The sequence below is a fragment of the Aedes aegypti genome, chromosome 3 (genome assembly GCF_002204515.2).
Source record: "Aedes aegypti strain LVP_AGWG chromosome 3, AaegL5.0 Primary Assembly, whole genome shotgun sequence".
In the NCBI taxonomy this organism is placed as follows: domain Eukaryota; kingdom Metazoa; phylum Arthropoda; class Insecta; order Diptera; family Culicidae; genus Aedes; species Aedes aegypti.
The window spans coordinates 34,259,569-34,279,802 of NC_035109.1; the positions used below are offsets into that span (position 1 = coordinate 34,259,569).

General features: G+C 35.9%; 1 protein-coding gene across 6 annotated transcripts in view; it reads left to right on the plus strand.

Annotated features, from left to right (window-relative positions):
* The window catches only part of LOC5566394 (poly(A) polymerase beta), a 51,594-nt gene that overhangs the window by 5,364 nt on the left and 25,996 nt on the right, over window positions 1–20,234 (plus strand). For 2 of the 6 annotated variants that reach the window (XM_021851981.1, XM_001650727.2), the window contains exon 2: window positions 12,605–12,741. The gene's annotated coding sequence lies outside the window, so the exon portion shown is untranslated. Of the gene's footprint in view, window positions 1–12,181; window positions 12,742–20,234 lie in introns of all 6 variants that reach the window. The other 4 variants (XM_021851977.1, XM_021851979.1, XM_021851980.1 and 1 more) reach the window with 3 other exon arrangements.

Below are 20,234 nucleotides of genomic sequence, written 5' to 3' on the forward strand. Positions count from 1 at the left end.
CCAACAAGAGTAGATTGTGATTTTTTAATGAAAAGTTTCATTATTATTGTGTTGTATACGTAACATTTCTTTGAAGCATCTCTTATCAGTCTTACACAAAACGCGTTATTTTTGAGCGACTTTGTTTTACCAAATTTGTACTGTGCTGCATCAATACCCGGACGTCTAAGGTGGTACACATATTCAAACGCTTGTATACGGCAGGGTAATCGTTATTTTATTATGTATTACTCTGGGACGATTACTATTAGGTTAGAACTTGATAATTTTCACAAAATTTTCAATGAATTCAATGAAAATACAGTAAAAATTGAGTAATTTCTGCACCATGTCGTGTCCACAAATCCGGACACATGAATCACAATCCGGACATAGATGCATCAAATTCCGGACATTAAAATAATCACAGCTGTTTTTCACATAAAACTTGAAAAAAATATTAAACATACCTTCATACCACGATACAAAGTTTTATGGATTTGTTAAAACAATATTGTTCCTCATTTGGATCATCCTGAAACATCACAAAACGTTGTATTTGAAGTCTTCTCTATATAGTGTGATGTGTACATCATTACCCATAATAAATACACATAATTCACACTCATTTTCATTTAATATTGTTTAAAATCACATCGATAATACTTTCGATCACTTTTTTTAGGTTTACGAATGATTTGAATGTAATATTTCTTGTCGAACATTGAAAAATTTGATACTAAAGCACTGCGTCCGGATTCAAAACCACGCGTATAGATATCCGGACAGTCTTCTTTTAGCCATGAGTTATATGTATTTTCAGTCATTTCTCCGAAACTATTGAATTTTTCAAGAAAAAAAACACGAACAAATCACTATAGAACATGTATCTTATATGATTAGCACATAACAAACGCGGTAGGGGCCCAGATAGCCGTAGCGGTAAACGCGCAGCTATTCAGCATGACCATGCTGAGGGTCGTGGGTTCGAATCCCGCTGGTCGAGGATCTTTTCGTAAAGGAAATTTTCTCGATTCCCAGGGCATAGAGTATAATCGTACCTGCCACACGATATACACATGCAAAAATGGTCAATCGGCAAAGAAAGCTCTCAGTTAATAACTGTGGAAGTGCTCATAAGATCACTAATCTGAGAAGCAGGCTTTGTCCCAGTTGGGACGTAACGCCAGAAAGAAGAAGAAGATAACAAACGCGATTTGAATTGTCGTATTGCGATAGTGCATTGAGTAGACTTCTTTCGGCTTTCGTTAATTTTGAAAACAACTGCGTCCGAGTGAAACTGACTTTTGTTTTTGTCTTTAATGATGTTTACAAGGCTAACTTGATGTCAATTTAAGTTACAATGGTTTTACAGTAGTTAATAGCAATCGTAGGAATAATATTCTTACATTTGGAAGCATATTTCACATTGAAATAGTTGAATTTTGCCAGAGTGTCCGGATATTGGTCCTGTCCGGATTTTGATTCATCACGGTACTACGTCAGAAGGTGCGTATTATAAAAATCTGAAAAAATATATTTATCAGCGATGATATGATAACTGATTGGACAACCCGTAACGCGGGTAGATCACCTTTTCGTGGTGCGTTACGGGGTAAGATCTACCAATTTGAACTCTAGTCCAATGGCGACTCGTAACCTCACTTTTTACCTGTTCTACGACTCTTAAAATGCATATTACGGCAAATTTAGATTATAAATCAAAAAGTTAATTATTAAAATCGTCCTCTCTAACAAATCTCTACTCATTACATGCAAATATGTTGCTGAAATTCAAGAATTTCTATTCGTGGAACAGGTATATTTGAGGTTAGGGAATCGCCACTGCTCTAGTCTCATCTTGTTTGTCGGGCTAGGGTATTATGTTCTGGTAATTCAAGGATTCGCGGTACAAAGTCCTTGTTACTGGCAACAGTTTCTGAAAATTAATCTATTTTACCTAGCAGATGGTTAAAGACTCGGAGTTGGTCAGTCCCGAGACTACACTTAAAGCCAGGATAACAATCATGAGTATTAACTCAACAAGGACTGTAAGTACTGGTCATTCAAGGACTCACGTGAATTCTGATTACTAAACAAATTTTCTAGCTTGTTTCGGTTTTGCTGCAAGTATTTTTCTGGGACTAAACTAAAAGCGAAACAAGGATGTGACTAGAGTTCCGTTGCATGGTCAAATATCAATAGTACCGATTTAGTTCCTTAGAAATTTAATCGATTATGTTTGCTAAGGGGCGCGCCTTCGCTGAGATGTAAATTTCTATGAAGGGTGTAAATAGCGGAACCTTTTTATCATAGTCTATTTTTATCAATTTCTGAGGAATCAAAACAAAAACTGTACAGAACTCGATGCTTCACTACCTATCAATGGAAATGGAGTAATGCGACATGCACTATACACTAAGGATACGGGTAATGCAACAATAGATCTAAATACTGGTCGCAGTGGCGCATCCGAACAGAGAGAAGAAAAAAACTGATTGGACCATCACTTATTCAAATTAAAATTTTAAACTTAAGCGTGTAAAATTTGTATTAGAACTAAAAATCCGATTCCAGCCGTAGTCGATTTGAAAAAAACAAATCCTTATATTTACGTAAAAACATGAATAAATCAAAAATTAAAGTTGCCCATCCTAGAGAATAGGTATTAACCTTTCGTAGATCTGAAATATATGATTTTTATTATTATTTGGAATGCCTGAACTTATAACTTCGTGATGATTTCTTATGTGAAAAGAAAAATACGCTATGTTTGGAATTTTACCATTTTCTTTTCTCTGTTCTCTAACAAAGCCAAAAAAAAAGAATCAAACAAAAATGTATGTAAAACATTCTTTATTCAATGTATTTGAACTCACCACGGCGAAAGATTTTGATAAAAACATATTTTACTAGTTATTTTTCAACAAAATCAAAATGTAGGGTCTGTGCTGACCAAATAAGAATTGATTTTTCTAAAATCAAAATTTTCAATGTAAACGATTATAAAATCAAGCAAATTTATCATAGATCCTGGTTGTAATAGCCTATAGAAAAATACAAAAATACAATAATATTTGATTGTTTGGAAAAGTATTACGATTTTCATTATCAAAGTCGTGCCCATACTTTCTGGGACACCCTATATACAATGCACATCGATAAGAAACTATTGGTAGTTTAAAAATGTTAATCAAGAGAGTGCCCCGCAGCGTATCTAACAAGGGAAGGTCACGATGGTGTTACACGGGTTTTCCAACCAGACTATTTTTGTTAGATTCTACATGTCGAAATATGAAAAATCCCAAAGCCTTTCGGGTGATGGACCAGTGGTGTAGCCAGGAGGGGGGGGCAATTTTGTGCGTATATAATATCATTGAGTTACAGTCAACTCTCCCTAACTCGATATTGAAGGGACCATCGAGTTAGGGAGTATTGAGTTACAGAACACAAAACCAGTGCAACTGCGATCCAAGGGACCATTGAATTAGCCATGAAAACCAATTTTTACTTTGGTTCTCTAACTCGATATCGAGTTACGGAATATCGAGTAAGAGACAGTGTAACTGTAATTTGACGAAAAGATTTTTTCAGTATTTGTTGTGATGGTAGAGAGCAGAATTTACACTAATGTATGTTTATAATGTATTTTTTTATGCCAAAAACCAAATTTGTTTCGGTGTTGATATTCCGTGCATTCCATTTTTTTTAAATAGTGCAATTAAAAATGGATTGTCAAGGATGAAGGAGTAGTGTATCCAGTAAGGGTGCAATGTGGAAACATTTTTTCATTTTTTCTTCTTTTTTTAACATGTTATGGAACTAATGTATACTGTTTGTATGCTTGTTAATTTTAGTTAGGCTGATACAAATATTAATTTTCTTTTATGTCCGAGTCCACTTGAAAGGTACGAGGGGGGGGGATAAAAATAAATAAGGAACAAAAAAATAATGATGAAAAAAAAAAGTTTTTTTTTCGAATTTTTATTTTAACGATAGTTGTTAAACTTTTTTCAATGGTCATCTGGATAATTGTTTTACCTGTTTTTTTCTATAAAAATTTAAAAAGCCTAGCTGATGTCAAAAAATGATGAATCTTTTTTTTTCTCCCCTTCAAAATTTTCGGATTTTTGAAGGGGGGGGTGACATAAAAGAAAATTAATATTTGTATCAGCCTTATTACAAAATAATAAAATTAAAATAAAAAAAAAATAAATAAGGGACAGATGTATTGCCAGAAAACTTACATCATTCACAGTGCAAACAAACGTAAAATAGTTTTACTCTATCTTTAAATTACATAACGCTTTTAGAAGAAACTTGTGATATGTTCGGGTGTTAAGGTCGGTAAAAATATATAATGCTGTTACAAAACACTAAAAAAACAATATATTACAAATTTATACTGCTTTGTAAAAAAAATATGTAAAGTATAACTGATTGTTTGTACCTTAACACTAGTCATTATTTCTCTCCAGAATACTTTGCATTTTCCCAAGTAGATTATTGGACAAACTAGGCTCGTCAAAACCTTGGAGCTTACCCTTATTTTTCCCCTGTTTACATTGTTAATTAAGCTGCTTCAATATATTCTTATGTTTTTTTTTATTCTGACCAGTAACTGAAAACAATCCCTTTCTGATTATGCGATTCTGAAAAACAGTCAAGTTACACCATATGTAATACCATCGTGATCATCGTGATCAATTGGTGAGCACGTTTCAGGTTATTTTTTCAAATTTGTAAAATATATATGACCGCACATTTAATCGTTACAACGGTGTAACATAAATATGATTTTTCAACAAACTATGAATGGTTCGTCACTGTAAGTATCGGCATAAACTCTTATTCATATTTTTTTTTATTAAATCACTTGCCTTTTACCTTTTTTTTAATAAATAAAAGCTTTCAATGGTTCGGTCTGTTTGTCTGTGCTCGAAGTGTAGACTTGCAAAACGTTCATTTTATTCAAAACACTTCTAATGGTTCGCCACTGTAAGTGTCGCCATAAGAATATTATGTGATGGTCCAATCGATTTTGTTTTTCAATTTGAATAAAATATTGTAACACATGCTTTCTTCCTAACAGCTGTAGGAATTTAGCTATTTGTTCAACAAACTTTGAATGGTTCGTCACTTCAAGTAACGACACTATTTTCTCCTATTTGGAAAGTTTTCATGTCAATTGAAAATATTATATACCTAAACATGTTTATATCTCACAAATAATAGTTTATCATGGTCTAATCGCTTATCAAAGTGAATCCTGTGACCCCTCCCCTTTAACAACCATCCCTCCCAGTAACCTTTGTGGAGATGCAGAGGCAAACACGGTCTCCAAATAGCAAAGGTTACACGCTAACTTTTCTTCCCTCAATCCCACCTGACTGCAAAAACGTGGCCGGCGCCGTTATTGACCAAGTATAAATAGAGGCACTGAATTATGCACACTGAAAAAGATTATGGCCAATCCCAGCCGAACTTCTAGTTGATTCTTTGTGCATCTTCACTGACTTCGGTCAATCACGGAATAGCAACCATTGATATGTGTAATCAGTCTAAGCTAAGCTAAGCGAACGTCAAACATGACCAAAAGTGTCAAGGTTCATTTCATTTTAATATCATATGACCGTTATTTAAGCGGGAATATCCAAAAGTAGTTGCAGTAACATGCTCTTTCGTGTTATTAAATAAAAACAAGATTTCATTAAACATTTTAGGACCCTATTATTATAGCTAAAGTTTTACAACTCATACAAAAATCAATAACCAATTACTGAGGCATTCGATATGAAAACGGTATTCAGCAAAGTTGTAGCTGATGAATGTATCTCACAGTATCAACCTAGCTGTAATCCTCGACAAGTGTTTGAAAAGTTAGTACATTCAGTGATACCTAACCAATTTTTATTGCTTGTATCAGGTTTAGCCTAATTACAATAACTCTAGGATTGAAAAGGATGGTGCTAGAGCTCAGTTCGGTAGATCTTACTTCGTAACGAACCATCAATCTATCTGTGCTACAGGTCTTCATCCGAGATTTCTTTTAGCCTCAAAATCCGTACACGTCATAAAAATAGTAGGCGTTTTGTAAGAAGTGGACGATTTTGGATTCATTTCTTAGGTGTACGGATTTTGATCCCGCACGTTACCATTTGAATTGTTTCAGATTTTTTCCTGAAATGTATGAACCTAAACAAAATTCCTGAAAAAATCTTTTTAAAATATTTGGAAGAATCTTGGAATCATCTGGAAGGTTTATGAAGGAAGCCCAAGAGAAATCAGTGGGATTTCTGGTGAAAATCTTTAAAAAAAATTATAAAAGATATCTTAAATAATTCTTTGAAACTACCTGGTTGAAATTCTATCAGAGAAATTTAGCATTATCTCTGGAGTAATTTCTGAAAACAACTAGTAAGAAATAACTGTTTGTTCCCATGAACGTATCCCAACCAAAAATCTTGTAGGAAGTCCTAGGAAAATTCTTAAAATAATATCTAGGGTCGATGTACCAATAGCCGCATAGTTAAGAACAAATATTCGTATAACATCGAAAAATAACGCTAGCGTTCTTATTTTTACATCATATAAAAGCTTTTTATCTTGGTTTTGTGGGAAAAATATGAAAACTACGAAAACTTATATGTTTGTATTTATTATCGCTTGTGCCAATATATGAACACATGTGCATGTAGTAGCACTATTTCTAATTTCTGTTCCATCACGACGTTGGCAAATTTCAAATCAAAACCGTATTTTTACAAAACTTTTATATTTTTTCCTTTAAAGTGTGGATCAAAAGCTTTCGTTTGGTGTAAAAGTTCTTAATACATCAATTATTTCCTATATTAAAAAATAGTTTCTCTCAATAGTGCTACTATAGGAACAATAGGATTACTATTGGCGCAAGGGAGTTCAAATTTTAAGCAAAACTAATTATTTCGATCATTTTTTGAACAAAATCAAGCTGTTTACCAATGGTACTTATATAAATAGCTCCTTATCTTCATGTCAGAAAATATTTTGAAACGATTTATAGCAAAACGGCCGTTAAAAGCCACTAGTGCGACTATAGGAGACTGTCTACTAAGGGAACACCGATCCTTGATGAATTCCTGAACAATTCTTCGAAGTTATATACCTGAAGGAAATTTGAACCAAATACCTGAATTCATTTATTTAAAAAAATCTGATGAAGTTCCTATATAAATCATCGAAAAATCAAGGACTAATACTGGGCGTAATATCCCAGAAGGAATCCCCAGAAATTCTTAGAAGTCTGGACGGATACTCTCATTTCCCGGCTTTTGATTGGTCTATTTTTTATTCCTTTTCTGTCTCTTTTTGTCAGACATGTGGTATGTTAACTTTCCATTGTAAAGTTTTCACTTTTTAGACACTCAATCGCTTCAGACTGCTGGCTGGATTTTCGTGCCCTGCTCATGTACCAACATTCTTGCAATGAGTGTACTCAATCCACCGAGTCAAGCACAGAAGGTTCCGGGTCATTTGGCCGAACGCCATTTGGCCGAATCCCGTTTGGCCGAACGCCATTTGGCCGAAAGGGTCATTTGGCCGAATGCCTTTTGGCCGAATGCCTTTTGGCCGAATGCCGTTTGGCCGAAAATGAAAACAATAGATGATAGATAATAGTTAGCATGAATTTTAAATGAATTTCAAAGAACTTTAAATTTTAAAGAACAATTTTTTTAGAAGGATATATTATCATTTATGTACAGCTCTTTAGTATTAGTTCAAGAAATAGTCAATGCTGAAAGAAGAGCATCCTAAATGAAAGCAATTATTAACTTCTCTGCTAGCGGTAATAATAGCGAGCAGAAGTTTTCGCATTGCGTTTGTAGTCAGCTTTTGACAGTAACTAAAAGACAGTTTATGACTTATTCGTCCTTCTGTAGCATCGGTTTGCTTCAATGCTTCGAATCGTATTAAGCGATTTTATTCAAAGTTCTAGCAAACACGAGTTTTGGCTTCTTCTTTTCTCGACGGAGAAACAGTGAGCCTTATTGACGTTCACTGAACCGTTCGAATTATTGATATACGAAAGCAACGGTGCAGACTTAATCTTGGAAGAGAATGGAATCTAACCTATGTTAAAGCTTGTGCTAAAAATATGTTTTTATAAGATTCTTGCTGAGCGTATTATAAGCCATAACTAATATAAACTATGAAAAATATTCAAAAATTAAAGAATAGCCTATGATCAAAAGAAGGAATAATTTGTTATAAATATTAAAGCAAGTGTAATGCAAATAATTATTATATCAGTATAACTACAAAGAACTGCCGATAATTTAAAGAAGGTAAAATTCCCAATAATAATATAGGAAATATTATTGAGAATATTTATGGAATCAGTACAAATCGAAAGAATAGCCTATGTTTAAAAGAAGAAAAAAAAAATCAATCAGTAGTAAACCTAGCACACCGTTGGTAATCCAGAAACGAACCAACTATCAGCTTAGAGTCTTAACGCGAGTTCAAAACTTTGTCCTGAATTAATGAATCTTTTAATTATAGTCTTGGAGCACTAATATAGCGACAAATATGACGTTCGGCCACGTTATCAAAATCAACAAATGAATTACCTGATTAGTTATTGAGCCACACTAATGACTCCTACTTATCAGCGTTGAAGTATTTTTTTTTGTGATTCGGCCAAACGGCATTCGGCCAAATGACCCGTTCGGCCAAATGACCCGTTCGGCCAAATGACCCGTTCGGCCAAATGGCATTCGGCCAAATGGCGTTCGGCCAAACGGCATTCGGCCAAACGGCGTTCGGCCAAATGGCCGGACACCAGCACAGAATTAAGCAAACACTACTTGGCTGCTCCATTAGCCTGGGACACGGTTATATGAAAAAATTAGAATCTCGCTCCAGTTCACTTTTTGGATTGCATTTAGGTCCCATAACGACTGTGCTAAATTTCAGCTCGATCGAAGAAACTATATTTTAGCGCCAGCCGTTCAAAGTTTTTATGGGATTTACTATGGGAAAACTCACTTTTGCAAAGAAAAATCGCCAGAGGTCACCCATTGACCTCTATAAAAATTTTGAACATTGATCTCGATAGGTATTTCTACGATGAACAACATTGCTGAAAACCGCAAAGCAATCCGATGCTTGTAAAAAAACTTATTAAGCATAGATTATTCGGAAATTTTGCCTGATTTTGTTATTATTGTTATTCCTTTACGTGTTAATCAAAATCGCCTTGCTCATAGGTTTTTATTGAATAACTTCTATCACAAGTGTCGAACTGTTTTGCGGTCTTCGGCAATATTCTTCATCGTAAAAATACATATCGAGGTCTATGTTCAATTTTTATAGAGGTCTTTGGGCGACCTCTGGCAATTTTTCTTTGCAAAAGTGAGTTTTCCCATAGTAAATCCCATACAAACTTTGAACGGCTGGCGCTAAAATATAGTTTCTCCGATCGAGCTGAAATTTTGCACAGTTGTTATGGGACCTAAAAGCAATCCAAAAAGTAGACTGGAGCGAGAATCTAAATTTTGTCCCACACTAATGCTCCATACTTTTACTATGCATGAATTATTTCAGCGGAAATGCATGAAAGATTAAAATCATGAGGAGTTCATATCATTTTTTAAGCATCACCAAACGTCCTCAAAAGTCATTACAAATTTTGAAAATACTTCAAAATGTTCCCCGACACTAGACCTGTTCATATTTAAAAAAATGTCTGGAAATCTACCGGTCAAGCAGTATTCGGAATTCTCATGCTAAGAACAATGTCTGGTCAAATTTTCAGCTCATTTGATAAAGATTTCAGTATGCTTCAAGTTGAAAATGTGTTTTTGGGCTTATTTCAAGGTTTGAAAAATCATAACTAGCATGTGGAAAATCAAAACCACTTGCTATTACCACTATTTGAAAGCTAATTCTATTATGTTAAGGTGAAGATGCATCGAAGCCAAACCTCGAATTTTCAAGAGCACAAATCTAGAGAACCAGACAACCGTTCGTGCTGAAAATCTAATCGATTGGTCACCACCAGCGAGTGACCAGTAAGTAGCATTTTAAACACAAACGGTTGTCTGGTTCTCTAGATTTGTGCTCTTGAAAATTCGAGGTTTGGCTTTGGTGCATCTTCACGTTAAAGTTTGTCGAACACGCTAACAAGATTAAATTGAGTTTTAACATAGTTTGATCCAAATTTGTACTCCGCTGTACCCAGAAATTACAGTTTTCTCAATATACATGGTATATAAAACATGCATTGGTATTATTTTTTCAGGCCCTAGTCAACGGGAATCAAACATAATACATTTATGAATTCATTGACCATCAACAGATTACATGCTGCTAAAGGCAATAAATTACAATAAATGCCCAAAGATCGAGCACCGCATCGCAACCTGATGATAGTTGAATCATGCATGACACATGTACCGGAAACGAATGAATTGAACAAGTTAGCATTGCTTTTTCTTTCCTAGTGATGATTGTTTTGATCGCATTTCACTGATCATTTAGAACGATTTGAAAACAATCATCATCATCGACTGAGAAAAGGCAGTGCTAACGTGTTCATTTTTTGTATTCATTGAAGCTCACGGTGGTGCTCTTGGCTCACCCACAGTGGATTTACAAATGTGCTTCATAATTACCTATTTTTTATAATTTATTTTCGTAAGATAAATGGTTACTTTGAACGGGATTGACTTTTAGATATGCATTGTCATCATGTCTGGAAATTAAAAATCCGAAATTTTCATGCAGGCATGCTGTTCAGTGAAAACAATTCTCAAAAAAAGAGATTTTCAAGAACCTCGAGATACAAACCTCAATCAAACTATGTTAAAACTTGCTCCAATCATAAAATTGTGTTCGGCAAAAGTTCGTAGAATTGGATAAACTACTATTTAGAAGTATTTCCGATAAATTTTGATTTTTCGTTCGGTAGTTATGATTTTTTAAAGCTTGAAAATAGCCCAAAAACACATAATTGATTTGAAGCACAACTAAATTTTCTCTAAATTGAGTGAAATTTTGGCCAGAAGTTCATTTTGCAATGAAAAATCAAAGTATTGGTTGACTGGGGAGTTTCCAGACATTTTTGAAAATATGAATAGGTCTACCCGACACCCATTGCCTTCACAGTACGTCTATGTCTAAAATAAAGACAATATCAGCAATTCTGCCGTCTCTACTGAATGATCACCTAAAACCTCGATAAACATCCATCTGTTGACCTTCTTATCTGCACTCGCGACGCACTGTGCCTTCATCGCGCAAAAGACGAATGATGACACGTCTGGATGGAAGAAGACCGTGACCGCGCGCCGCGAAACTCAACTCGCTTTGTGTCGTCGTTCTCTGCACGTACTCAGAGCCGTGATCTAGTTTTCAGCAGTTGTTGTTGGTGTTGTGTGTTACCTGAGAGCGCTGAACAGTGGGACGGACAGACGGACGGATGGACAGTTCCTACCTTTAGCTAATCCAGTTTCATCATCGTCTCGTCAGCTTCTTGTCGTTCGTCGCTTCCGGCCCGGCCGGTTTCGTTCGGGGCTGCCGGAGAATGTGCCCCGAAACCGTCACGTCGCACACGAATGTTACAGCTACAGTATTGGACACAACATTTACTACCTTTTCGAATTTCCATACAAAATGATAATCTTTGATTGGCTTAGGTTTCGATTATTTTTGAAACGAATGACATTTTTCCAGCACAGCAGACGTAACTTGTATCAAAATGTATTGTTAAATAATCTTTCCAATCCTGAGTTGAAAATTATAACAATTTGACTAAAGTGAAACTTCTGCAGATTGTTGTTTTATAAATTAAACCAAAACGACGTTAGTTGCAAAAATAAATAGATCAAGATTAGCTACCTAATTTTTGAGTTTACTTTTCCCAAAATTAAGTACAGTCAGCTCTCCCTTACTAGATATTATGTATCTCGGTATCGGGCTAGAGAAACATAGTATGTTCTATTGTTTAACTCGATACCTCCTTAATTCGATGATGCCTTCAATATCGAGTTATGGAGAGTTGAAAGTATGTTATGTCTGAAATTCACGTTATGTCTGAAAAACTGTGAAAATTTCATTTAAAACGCATTTAATACACAACTCACATCTATCCCACTAAATTCGACCATTTTGTATGTAAAATTTAAATAGTTGCAAATGTATTGTCCAAAACCGTACGTAGGTTGGAAGTCCTAAGTTCATTGTTATATCGTAGCCAAAAGAAGAAGTTGAAGCGCGAAAAGGTGCCGAGAAACAGCTCGAAACGAGGCGAAAGTGAAGAAATCATAACAGCACGCGCATGAGGAAAACAAGTCGCCGCAAAAAGCGCAAGAAAGAAGCCGGAGTGAGTGTTTAGTGTTCAATGGTTGTTTGATGGGCCCCGGGCCGAAAAGTAACGTGATTTGAAGCCACTTATGAGTGGAGTGGAGAAGAACGAAGAAAACCTTGGCCAATAATTGTGAGTTTGGTGTGCGAATGATGATGATGATGACGGCGGCGGCGCTGACGATGATGATGATTGAGGTGGTGGTGCAAGTTCGTTGAAAATCGCTCGCCAATTCAATGCTAAATGTCTGTTTTTCTTCGTTTCCGGAACGAAAACTAGCAATCGTAGACGCGCCGAATAATCGTTGCCCCAAAAGAAAGAAAAGAGAGAGAAACAGTGAAAAATTTGAAACCGAACGGGAAAACCCGTTTGATCGAACGCAAAATTTGGAGGCTGCCTGCGCTAGGCCAGAGAGGGTAAGTGAACTTCATTGAGAATTTGTACGTTCTTACTGTAACATCTGAACCAACATCGCAAAGTTGAAGGGCACAAGTGTGAATCTACGAGTGGAATTGTTTCTATGGAATCTGTTGCAGAAATATGATTGTTATTACCATAAGGTTTTGATATCTGGAAGTCTGTTTCACTCTCAGACAACCTGTTAAAGATAATGTAGCTAAGCCTGTAAATACATCTGATCTGTAAATACGTTGCTGAAAAGCTGTTTGCGATAGGAAAGACTGGCATTTGATAAATTGAATATCTTCAGATTACTTTTAGAATTTTCAATATAAATTTCTTATTTATCGTGAAGTGAATTGAGTTCTAACGACTATTGCTTTTTTTTAATTTTCTTTATTAGTATCATTCCAAACATTACATTCATTTCTTATATCTAGGTGTTCTGTGTTAGACAACACTATCATCCTAATTTGGTAAAACAAATCTAAGATTTTATTAACATTTTGTTAATAACATATTACATTTCATTTGCCGTAGCAGTTCAGATTTTTTACAGGTGAGTTGATTTCACCTGCTTATAAGAGAAAAAAAACGCTTTGAGTATACTTAACCTAACTTAACCTAAACATATAACGCATTAATCGTGGCAATAGAAGATTGTAACGATTTTTGCCTGAAATTATTGATTATTTTATTTGACATTTGTTCCAATGTTTCAACATTGGATATTCTATGTAACTCATTGGTACTATACCAGGGAGGAAGCCTCAGAATCATTTTCAAAATTTTATTTTGAATTCTCTGCAGAGCTTTCTTCTTGGTATTACAACAGCTAGTCCATATTGGTACAGCATACAACATGGCTGGCCTGAAAATTTGTTTGAATATCAAAAGCTTGTTCTTAAGACAAAGTTTTGACATATTTGTTACATTTGGCTTGAATGCCCTCAATGTGATTTTTGAAAGTTAAATTCTTATCTAGCATGAGCCCTAGATACTTAACTTCATCTGACCAATTTATTGGAACCCCTCTCATCGTGACAACATGTCTACTTGAAGGTTTCAAATAAAGAGCTTTTGGTTTATGTGGGAATATTATTAGTTAAGTTTTGGAAGCATTAGGAGAAATCTTCCATTTTTGCAAGTATGAAGAAAAAATATCCAAACTTTTTTGCAATCGACTACAGATGACACGCAGGCTTCGTCCTTTGGCGGAGAGGCCTGTGTCATCCGCAAAGATTTTTGACATCCCTGAGGTAACTCAGGTAAATCAGATGTGAAAATATTGTATAATATTGGTCCCAAAATGCTGCCTTGGGGAACACCAGCTCTTACAGGAAGTCTTTCAGATCTGGAGTTCTGATAATTAACCTGAAGTGTACGATTTGACAGATAACTTTGAATTATTCTAACAATGTATGTTGGAAAATTAAAGTTTTTCAATTTTACAATCAAACCTTCATGCCAAACACTGTCGAATGCTTTTTCTATGTCTAGAAGAGCAAGACCAGTAGAGTAGCCTTCAGATTTGTTGGAACGGATCAAATTTGTTACACGTAATAGTTGATGAGTGATCGAATGTCCATGGCGGAATCCGAACTGTTCATTGGCAAAAATTGAATTTTCGTTGATGTGGGCCATCATTCTGTTCAAAATAACCTTTTCAAAAAGTTTACTGATGGAGGAAAGCAAACTGATTGGACGATAGCTATTCTGCAGGATTTTTGTCTGTTTTTAAAATTGGAACAACCTTAGCATTTTTCCATTTGTCAGGAAAATATGCTAGTTGAAAACATTTGTTAAATATATCAACTAAAAATGATAAGCTACTTTCTGGAAGTTTCTTGATGAGGATGTAGAAAATTCCATCATCGCCAGGAGCTTTCATATTTTTGAATTTTTTAATAATAGTTCTCACTTCTTCCAAATCAGTCTCCCAGGCATTTTCGAAAACGTTCTCTTGATTGAGAATATTTTCGAACTCCTGAGTAACTTGATTTTCAATTGGACTAGTAAGTCCTAAATTAAAATTGTGCGCACTTTCAAACAGCATAGCAAAGTTTTGAGCTTTTTCGCAATTAGTTAGTAATAATTTGTTTTCCTCTTTCAATGCCGGTATTGGCTTCTGAGGTTTTTTCAAGATTTTAGATAATTTCCAAAAGGGCTTAGAGCCAGGGTCCAATTGAGAAATTTTATTTTCAAAATTTTTGTTTCTTAAATCTGCAAAACGTTTCTTGATTTCTTTCTGCAAATCCTTCCATATAATTTTCATAGCAGGATCACGAGTGCGTTGAAATTGTTTTCTCCTCACGTTTTTAAAACGGATCAAGAGTTTAAGATCATCGTCTATAATCACGGATTTCAAATTTTACTTCACATTTTGCAATTGCAATGTTCCTGGCTTCAACAATGAAATTTGTTAAAGTTTCAAGAGCATTGTCAACATCAATTTTAGTTTCTAAAGAAATGTTAACATCAAGATTAGAGTCAACATACGTTTCATATATATTCCAGTCGGCTCGTAAATAATTGAAAGTGTCGGTTAAGACCAAGTCAATCGTAGATGGATTTCTAGAAGAGGAAAAACATGTAGGGCTATCAGGGTATTGAATTGAGAAATATCCTGAAGAGCACTCATCAAATAAAATTCTGCCGTTGGAATTACTTTGAGAATTATTCCATGACCGATGTTTGGCATTAAAGTCACCAATGACAAAAAAATTTGACTTATTGCGAGTCAATTTTCGCAAGTCAGTTTGGAGCAAATTAACTTGCTGTCCAGAGCATTGAAAAGGCAAATAGGCAGCTATGAAAGTATACTTACCAAACTGTGTTTCAACAGAAACACCTAAAGTTTCAAAAACTTTAGTTTCAAATGACGTAAACAGTTGATGTTTTATACGCCTATGAATGATGATTGCAACTCCCCCACATGCCCCATCAAGTCGATCATTACGATAAACAAAAAAGTTAGGATCTCTTTTGAGTTTAGATCCAGGTTTTAAATAAGTTTCGGTAATAACTGCTATATACACGTTATTAGCTGTAAGAAAATTAAACAGCTCGTCCTCTTTACCATTCAGAGAACGAGCATTCCAATTTAAAATATTTAAATTATTATTTGGATCCATTAGAAAAACGTAATCCAATAACAATTTGATTTGTAAATTTTACACCTACTTGGACTGCTTCAGTCATAGTGGTGGCTTTGAACATTGCATCAATCATTAGATTCAATTTTTCAGTTAGAAAATTAAAATCAGAGGCAGACATGTCATGCGATTTCCCATTGGAATTTCCGGTAGACGAAGAAGCGGAGTTACCTGTGGCGGTAGGGTTTTTTCCATTTGATTTGATACAAGTAGAATGGGTACTCATGCAACGAATAGGGGAAGAGTTCAAATTACCTGCTACGATATCGGCAAAGGATTTACCGTGGGTAGATACATTCGAAATTGATAGATTCGAACGGCTACCCGACGGATTCAAATTTGTTTGTGAATGAGCATGGTTATGATCTTCCTGGTGGGTATAATTCCTAATCAAGCGATCGTTAACTGAAAATTGTTCGATACTCTACCAGGCAAATTCCGGAAACGACCGTTATCGTAACGGATATTATCCTTCATCTGCCTGGCACGAACCTCAACGACTCTTTTGCGTGAAGGGCATTCCCAAAAGTTAGCTTTGTGAGGGCCCTTGCAATTGGCGCATTCAAACTTTCTGGTATCTTCTTTCACAGGACAGTCGTCCTTAGCGTGAGAAGAACCTCCGCAAATCATGCATTTAGCATCCATGCGACAATTTTTTGTACCATGACCCCACTTTTGGCACCGAGTGGGGTTCTGGTAATTTCCTCCAGGTTTCTGGAAATGTTCCCACGTCACACGGACATCGAACATAAGTTTAGCTTTTTCTAAAGCTTCAATATTATTTAGTTCTTTTTTGTTAAAATGAACTAAATAATATTCTTGAGAAAGCCCTTTCCGAACAATACCAGATTGGGTTCTCTTTTTCATAATGATTACTTGGACTGGGGAAAATAAAAGTATATCATTTATTCCATTTTTGATCTCTTCAGGTGACTTATAGTCACTTGAGAGACCTTTCAAGACAACTTTGAACAAACGTTCAGTTTTGTCGTCATAAGTAAAAAAATTGTGCTTCTTCTCTTCAAGATGTCTGAGAAGAAGTTCACGATCTTTAATAGTTTCCGGCAAAACGCGACAGTCTCCTTTCTTTGTGATTTGGAAGCAAACCTTGATTCCACTAATGGAGTTCAAGATCTCCTGCCTAAATCCCCCAAATTCGGAACAACTGACCACGATAGGCGGCACTCTTTGCTTCCTCACTTGAATCAAAGAGCCTGGGCTAAAGGCTGCTTCGATTTGGTGTTCGGAAAATTTGTCTAGAGCATCGAACTGGTTGCTCATTTCGATACAATTATTCATTTTACCCTTGGAAGAAACTTCGCATTCCGGGGAAGCGTCCTTTCTTCCATTCTTGCCACGTGTAGTAACAGTTTTAAAACCCACTATTTTGGAAGGAAGTAGTGAATTCAGAGATTCACCCTTCCTTTTGTTAGTTGTTGATACCACGTTTAGTCAATAAACGAGAAAGACGTGACCTTCGAGAGGTTTTTTCCCAAGACGGTGTCCAAGAAGGATTACCACCGCTTGCTTTCGCCAACGGGTCCAACGAAAAATCGGAGGCACGGGTCCAAACAAGGATCGTAAAGTAATCAATAGTAGAAAAAATAGAACTGAAAAGTACTGTTTAAGTAGCACTGAGAAGTACCGTTTTTAATTTTAGCACTGAAAAGTACTGTTTGTGTAGCACTGAAAAGTACCGTTTTATTGCTTTAGGTAGTTTTTAAGAAAACTTCCAAGAGTAGAGAGAATTCGTGTACGCACAGCACGAAGGTACGATGCGCGAAACGACTATTGCTTCCGCTCACTAACCTTCTTTCATGAGTTTAATTCCAAGCCCCTTACTTGAGCTTGAGCTTGATTGATCGCACGTAATAGATTACCTGCTTTGTTCTTGTCCACAGTTGATCAGCAGAAGTTTTCTTGTTTTATTTTGTATGGGGAAAGGCATCTAACTGCAAATTTCTCGTAAATGAAAGCATTAATCAAAAACATATTTGATAGACGTAATAGCCACCATCATCACGCACAACCGGTAGAAAATATTTTTTCGAAAATAGTTCCCAAATTTGAGAAATAATTCGTTAGATGCTTTTCGCCATACAAATGTTTTTCCCTTTATCTTTACCGATTTTTCGTGCATAGACACTAGCGCATGTGCGATATTGATTATATCGACATGTAGAGAGAAAATTGAGAACGAAAAATCTACAGGCACACATCGAGATACGGAGATATCGAGATAAGGAGGATTTCGATATGAGGAGAGAGAAGTTGTATGCAGAATGAAGGGACCTGAGAAATCATCGACATAGGGAGAGATATCGAGATATAGAACATCGAGATGTGGAGATTCGACTGTATGTGCAAAGTTAACATCGGATTGCACACCGGTTCGTACCTCGATTGCAACAGTGGCTCAAATTTTGGTGCAAATGTTCGGTTGCATCCGAGGTTCACTACGATGGCACAAAACGGACAGAAAGAAAACAGTTGAAATCCACGCTTATCAATTTCTACTTATCGTGTCTTGTTGTATGCTATAGTAAAATCCTTGGATTTTTCATAAAGTTACTGCTAAATGTTGCCTAAAATACTGATCTTAGCTGATTATTCAAGCCTCAAGCGTCTTGCGATTTGTTTGAAGTAGTTCCATGATCGTATAAATTTATTCGCGTGGATTTCAACAGTTCTCTGCCCGTCTGCTTTATGCCATTATTTGAACCTAAGTTTGAACCGAAGTACACATGTACCGGGTTTGGCGTACACTGGTAAAGAGACGAAGTGCGTTTGTGGTTCAACACAAGTTAAAGCAAAGTTGAACATCGGTTCTGTTCATGGGAAGACTGCATTTATGATGATTGAGAATGAAAAATGAAGCAAGTAAAAGATACTACCTACAAATTACGAGGAAAGGGACGGGCCTGAAATCGTACCCATGACGTTCTGTTTATGAAGCAGAAGTGGTAGTCATTAGACAACCGACCCCGTCATCAATCCCAAAGCCCTTACTTTATACAAAGACAACGTTGACTAATCGTATGCTAAGACAGTGGCGATTCCCTAACCTCAAATCTACCAATTTCAGCAAGAAATCCACATCTAATGACTGAAGTGGTGGTATCACATTTTGGCATTAATGCTTAAAGCCGCGTCATAATTCATATGACAAAGATAAACTAATATCTCGGATGTGATCCAACGGACATTATGCGTCGTTGATAGCGTTGATGCCCATTTCAAATAATAAATCTATTCGAAGTGGACACTAATATTATTGGTGACGATCAGTTTGCGTCGTGCTAACCAGAATGATCCGTAGCCACTCTTACTATAAGCACAGACAAACAGACGTAACACTTGGAACAAATTTCTTTAAAATCCATCGCCCAGTTTACACCATCATCATCTGGTGAGCATGTTGCACGAAAAGGTGTTTCGTGCAACAAGACCGGCAGGTGGCGGTAGTGTGAAACGTCAAACGCGAAGAAAAACGATGCGCGTGCCTCTGGTTGTGAGATTTGTAACATAGCGAATTTGATATGATCGTTAAATGAGTGGTCGATGAAAATTTCATCAGTGTTACGTCTGTTTGTCTGTGCTATAAGCTAGCTAGAGGCATCGTTTTCATATACGACGTAGGGCAGATTACTCTGAGGAAAATGACTAGTAGATTCACTGAGTAGAAATCAGTGGCGACAATCTTGTTTTAAAATGGTTTTTACATTGCCATAATAAGAAATACCTCTTTTGTAACAACGGGATAAATAATCTAATTTCAGTTTCATTTTCGCAAAATTTACAAGTAGAAAGTAGGCGTTGTGAAACATTGCATTTGCCACCGAAAAGTAAATCTTGTAGGAGACTGTAATAGAAGCCTAAGGTAACTTTACTCTTAAATATTCACTACAAAATGACTATGGAAAGTAAGATGCTGAGATCGATCATTAGGGTACACTTGCTAGTTTCGAGAAATTGTTGAACAGACAAGGAAAGTGATTTTTTTCTTTAAGGATATTTGAACGTTAAGACCTGAAATTTACTAGAACTACTACTAAACAGCCTAATTTTTTAAGACTTGACGACAATTGAAATTTAAGATCCTAATCTTACGTAAAATACAGGAGTAATCAGAACAGCACATGAATGACAAATTATTCAAAGCCGTTTCGACTTGACAGTATAAGTAATGACACTACTACACTACTATTTCAAACCAATTCTGATGGAGCTGCTGATTTTCACAATGCTTCTTTTTCTCAGAAGCAAGGGAATATGGGTATTTTTTCAAAAACTACCACCTCACAATGCGAATAAAAAAAAACAGTGTTCATGTGGGCACCAAAGCCTAGTCCGTC